This window comes from Danio rerio, chromosome 8 (assembly GCF_049306965.1).
Source record: "Danio rerio strain Tuebingen ecotype United States chromosome 8, GRCz12tu, whole genome shotgun sequence".
NCBI classification, from domain to species: Eukaryota; Metazoa; Chordata; class Actinopteri; order Cypriniformes; family Danionidae; genus Danio; species Danio rerio.
Genome location: NC_133183.1, coordinates 56164988 through 56171332, shown reverse-complemented (window position 1 = coordinate 56171332; position 6345 = coordinate 56164988).

The following is a 6345-nucleotide window of genomic DNA, read 5'->3' as shown; positions in this document are numbered from 1 at the left end:
ATTAGTGTGTTCACGTATGCGATTAATAAAAATTTTTTTTTTTTAATTAAATTTCGCAATCAACGCATCATCAAATTAGAGTTTCATCTTATTTCCGGTTTCATTTTTAACTTTTGTTTTAATGGAATTTGATACTACATGGCGAAAGGGAAAGAAAAACTTGGTGGTCCTTTAAAGTAATCACTGCTTACAAGGTAGACTCTTAGTTTTATTCAATTTGACGTGTTTCCCCGTTAAATGCAACTTTTGTAAAGCGTCTGCTTCACATGGATTTGTCAGAATCCTTGTGAAATCTAGCCACACTTAAGAGTGCTTAGTTTAAGCAAATTTGATGAACGTGATCATGCGTGTTTAATCTGAAGGGAGTCGACTTCGGCTGCGCTGTCCTGAGTGTTCGTGTGTTTGTGTGTATATGTCTGTGTGTGTTTGTGTGTGTGTGTGTGTGTGCACGTTTCCTAGCATCAAGAACAAATGCCTAAATGTAATTGTCTGTATCCCTCAAATGTATAAGTGTTTAGAGTTGCTGTGACCAAAGTCCCTGTAGGAATTAGGCCCAATCCCAATTCAATTTTGTACCCCTACCCTTTCCCCTTAGCCCTTTCAACCGAGGGTTAAGGGGAAGGGCTTCAAAATTTACCCCTAATAAATGTGGACAGCACTACATCACCTGCACACATCATCATATGTCCTCGCGATCTCTTGCTTCTTATGAGTTCAGATTATGGAGACTACTGTAGTGATTCCAGTTGTGTTATATTTTGTGGTATTTATCTTCAGGAAATCACTGAAGCCATGTATTATGTTATCATAACGATCTAATGTGGCAATAAGATCGTAACAGTACTGTGCATTTGTCCCGGATCGTTTGAGAAGTGTGAGTGCGCTGAATCGGGCTCAAGCACGGTTCACTTGGCTTGCCCTGGCCCGGTTGGAAGAGGTGTGCCTGAGTGTGGTTCACTTGGCCACAGCGCATCCCTAAGGACTGTTTGGCGAAATATTTGACTGGATGTCACTGCATATCAAACAACTGAAACGATATAACTAGAGAAATCTCCACTGTGCTGAGCGACAGCGCTCACTGAACAGTGCAGCATCGATGACGTAAGCGTGCCGAGGCTTGATTAAATGTGAGTGCGGGCCGTCAGGGGGGACTGGAGGGGGGCAGGCGTGCTTCTGTCCGGTTCGAGGCAACTGTACCTAGTGTGAGTACGGCCTCAGTGTCATCGAGTGTCAGAATGTTGTGGGACTGCTGTACAGGAGTTATTATTAGGGATTATAGATAACGAAATTTAGCAGTTTTTATTTTAGCGTTTTTTTTTGAAAGAGCATGATGGTAAAACTCGAACGCGGTTATGAATATATTAAAAAACGTGTTTGTTTGTTGTAAAAATTTATAATAATGACAAAAAATACTAATTTGTGGATCTCTTTACTTTCGGGTGCAGCTGGAGTGTATTCTGGGATATTTTTCCTACCCCTTGGTTTCGAGTGTGGTCCTGAAAAATCTTCGTTTGAAGGGGTGTATACTCCTATGCCCTTAGCCCTACGCCTTCAAGCTAAAGTGAATTGGGACACCACTACCCCTTCACGGGCATGCGCAGAACGAGTGGTAGGGGTAAGGGAAAGGGCTAAGGGAATTCGGATTGGGCCTTAGTCTTTGGTGTGACACAACGCGTAACTTTGCGTGTCTTTGATGTACCGCATGATGCTTTTTACATGGAAATTAATGTTTTCTTTATTGGCATTGATTGTTTTGAAATTCAAATGGCATTAACATGCCTGTTTTTATTTCTGTAATAAATATGGATGTCTAGCCAGGATCTTTATGGTTATGTTGGGTTATGTGGGTATGTTGTTTACATGAACAAATCTGTGTTACAGATTAAACAAAAATTCTAATAAACAACTATATTTTTAATTTAAATAGTTTTTGTCTTCCGTTTACATAAATTTTACATTTGAATAGCCAAAATTACAAGTTTCAGTCTTTTAATTGCGATTGATCGCAATTAATTGCAAAAAAAGTGTGATTAATTAGTTAATTTATATATATATATATATATATATATATATATATATATATATATATATATATATATATATATATATATATAAATGAACTAATTAATATATATGTGAACAATATTACACGAGTAGCACTGCTGGGAGGTATGCGTTGGCTCGAAGCAGTGCTTTAGTGTCCCACCAGTGATGATATACAGCCACATCACACTGCTACCCGTGTGATATTGCTTTTATACAACAATCTGACGACATAATAGTGTATAAAAAAGAAAATCAAACATGGAGAGTGTCAAAAACATTATGTAAGAGGAACTGCAGCTGGCGGTCAGAACAGCAGAAATCGTTACTAATTCACCAACGTCACTTTACAACTAGTGTTTTAATGATTCTCCAGCTTATTGTCTAAAATTATGTCAAAACGGGGGATTTATTTTTTTAAAAAATGACAAAGACAGCTTATGTAAAAGGTTTTAGACACAAATCTCTCACCATGCAAGTTCACTTTCTTATTGACTGTCAAATACAAGCAAAGTTACATCTAACATGCACAAAAACACATTAAAATAAGGTTGTATTTGTGAATGTAAGCAGATGGGAAAGAAAAATCTGTAAGATCTGTGAAACATCTATTGGACATGGGAACACAATAGTAAAGTTCAAGTTCAGTTTATTTAAGCACAGAACAAGGCTAACAAAAGCATACACAATAATCAAGTAGACAACAGAATAAACAAAAGCAAAACCCTAAAGAAAAAAAAAGGGTTTAATTTTATATAAAAATGGAAGCCATTGTAATGTGACCTGGTAAGCTGTTCCAGGAGGTAAGTCCTTTCCTTGGTCTTTTGGGATTTGAGAAATTTGCCTTTCGATTTTAATCTTGCTGAACTGTAGAGGTAAATTAAATCAGACGTAAGGATAAGCTAAGTTGTTAAACAAAAGTAGCAAGATTTTAAGATAAAAAATACATTTTGAGTGATAAAAACTGCAGATAGTTCCCATTGAATCCCATGTTTTCTAATAAAGACAAGTAAATAAGCATGTCATTGCTTTAAGAGTAAAAAAAGGGGGAAAGATAAAGAGAGCAGGACCTATGATAGAACCCTGGGAAACTCCATGTTGCCTGAAAACTAAAGCATTCACACATATGTAAATGGAAGAAATCTCAGAACTCCATCATAGCATTTCTTGGAGTTCAGAAAGAGTGTTTATTAATAACGGAGTATTTGGACTTTGCCTACCCACTATTGACTCTATTCTTCAGGTACAAGCGAGAGCTGGCATTGGAATTTTTGGCTCAAGACTTATGTTCTCATACACTTTTATTGATATTTAGATGTTAAAAACTTTTTTTTATTTCCTAAATGAAATTTTTACAGTATGTCGGATGATATTTTTTTCTTCTGGAGAGACTTATTTGTTTTATTTCAGCTGGAATAAAAGCAGTTAAAAAAATTTTTAAAGCCATTTTAAGGTCAAAATTATTTCAATAGTCTACTGAACAAACTATTGTTATACAATAACTTGCCTAATTACCCTAACCTAGTTAAGCCTTTAAATGTTACTTTAAGCTGTATAGAAGTGTCTTGAAAAATATCTAGTCAAATATTATTTACTGTCATCATAGCAAAGATTAAATAAATCAGTTATTAGAAATGAGGTATTAAAATGTTTAGAAATGTGTTGAAGAAATCTCTCCATTAAACAGAAATTGGAGAAAAAAAAACAAGGGGGCTAATAAGTCAGGGGGGCTAATAATTCTGACTTCAACTGTTTATGATTTATATATAGAGTATCGTTGGTTGAATGTCCTGAAATTCTGAAATGACATTAAAAAACACTGGATTACCATCATCTCCAAGTGATCAGATCGCAGATGTCCTGCAGCAGTGGTTCTCAAAAGTGTTCCTGCAGCTCCCCCAACAGCTTAAAATTGTGACTGAAAATCACCGTCCTGTAGCAAAACAGCATGTATTTCCATTCTGGGGATTTTCTCTCCTCAAGTACACCTCCTTTAAATCTGATTTTATTCGGCAACACTGCAGGATAAATGCCAACACAGGTTTCCATTATCTGTTGTTTCAGGTGCTGCACATATTGTATAGTACCAACACAATGGGCAGCACATTGAACACATTTTCAAGAGTTCACACTTAGCCAATGATCTATCAAAGCTTGTTTGGCATGCTGTCCCGGGAGAGAGCCCCGAGCTCAAGGGATCCTCGAGCCCGGGGCTCCCCCCCCGTTCGCAGAGCTGGAGGGGAGCCTGAGCTCGGTGGATCTCAGAACTCCCCGACTGCGATAGCTAAGGGAACATCTGAGAAGGGGCTAGAGCATGCATGGTTCTTGAGCGTGATGTATGTCTTTAGATGGTGGGAGGAAACCGGAGAGCCCGGGGAAAACCCACGCGAACACGGGGAGAACATACAAACTCCTCACAGAAACGCCCACCGGCTAGGCGAAACTAGGCCAGTGGTGTTCTTGCTGTGAGGCCCTCAGTGCTAACCACTGGGCCACCGTGCCGCCCAATCAAATGTCAAGGAGGAGAATGGGGAGGAAGGGGGGTTTCTTCCAAACGAAGATAATGTGGACTGGAAACTGCGGTTCTTTATAGTAGCTTAAGGCTCATATGATTGGAAGATAATGATTAGCTAATACGAGACCGGCCGTGATAAATCATAAGCACGTGATCCTCTCGAAATTAGTTTATAAACAAACTTCACTTATAAGTGGTCAGAAACTCATGAAAGAATAAAATTACATTAAAACCAAGCACACGACTGTTTTCTTGTGAAATTCCCAATAAGTTTGATGTGTCAAATGACTCTCTTCCTATTGAAAAAAACAAAAGTTGGATCCAAGATGGTTGACTTCAAAATGGCCACCATGGTCACCACCCATCTTGAAAAGTTTGCCCCCTCACATTACTAATGTGCCACAAACAGGACGTTAATATCACCAACCATTCCCATTTTATTACGATGTATCCATATAAATGGCCCACTCTGTATTTACTCCAGTCTGTTTCTAATTAAAACGGCAAAACACTACTCTAAATACATCTCCATTTAACCCTTTTGCAAGTATAACAATATTTTAACCTATAATTCATCCAATGGAAGGAGCAAACTTTCATTTAATTTCATAAACACTCTACCAGCTTTAGTTGATAAGGCTGTAATTTATCAATGAATCCTATTATTTTGTTAAAAATATTTTATAATTATTTTGCATGTGAGCTGCGGAACGTTTAAGGTTAATTCCTGTGGTTACATTGTAAAAGCCCTAGTTGCCTTAATCTTTTAAGCTGAATCAAAAGGTTTACCTTATGAGTCCATTGAACTTATATTCTGTTACTCTGACTTAAAACAGCTTGCGTAACCTATAAAATTCAGTTAGAACATGATTAACTTAGTTTTACAAGTTACAATGAACTAAAAACATGCTGTTATGACTAATTGATCATAGATTTTTTTTACAGTGTATAGACAAGCATAGAAAATTTCTGGAGAATATTTGCACTTCACTGAGCTACAGTACCTACTATATACGGTAGATATGAGATAATAGTTTAACATACTGAATTGATGCACTCTATGGGACCTTTGATTTCATTCAGTCAAGTCTAATTTTCCATAAAAAAAAGCTGTAATGAATAATAATAAATCTTTTAAATTATGTATAGCACAGCACACATCAACATATAATGCCTCCAACATAGGCTCATTCTGAAAACGTAGCCCTATATACATTTCTGGAGATCTCAAATTCGGCAGCCAAAGGTATGTATGGCTGCATTTCATCTTTAAAACAAACGCTATGGGGTGGTATGATGCTGTTCCTATTCGCGCTTACCAGCTGGCCACTTACCTCTGTATGGACGGCTTTCCTGCTGTTTCCAGTTTGTCTTGAGATGCAGAGAGGAGTTGACCATGATGACAGGGTTCGGTGAGTTCGGTGAAAAATGATTCCAGAAAGCAGGTAAAACAAAAACAGAAGCTAAAAAATACAATAGACAAGTAAATAACAGGGTGAGAATGCAGTTAAATCTAAAAAAGTGGTAAAAATCAGACGACGGCTTTTCTTTTTCTGGGTTGCTTTTAAATACTGTCGGTTGGGTTTATGAAAAAGGGTGAGCGGGTCAATCAGAGCTTTAGAAAACACTATTGGTTGGGTTTAGGGAGGGAGAAGAGTAAGTCAGTCGACAGTGGCCTCTGGTGGATTCATGCGAGAACAGCAGGTGCGAATGGCACTCGCAAGAGAAATTTGAGATCTCAAAAAGCATACACAGTGGCCTCTCGTGGATTCGCAAAAACAAAAACT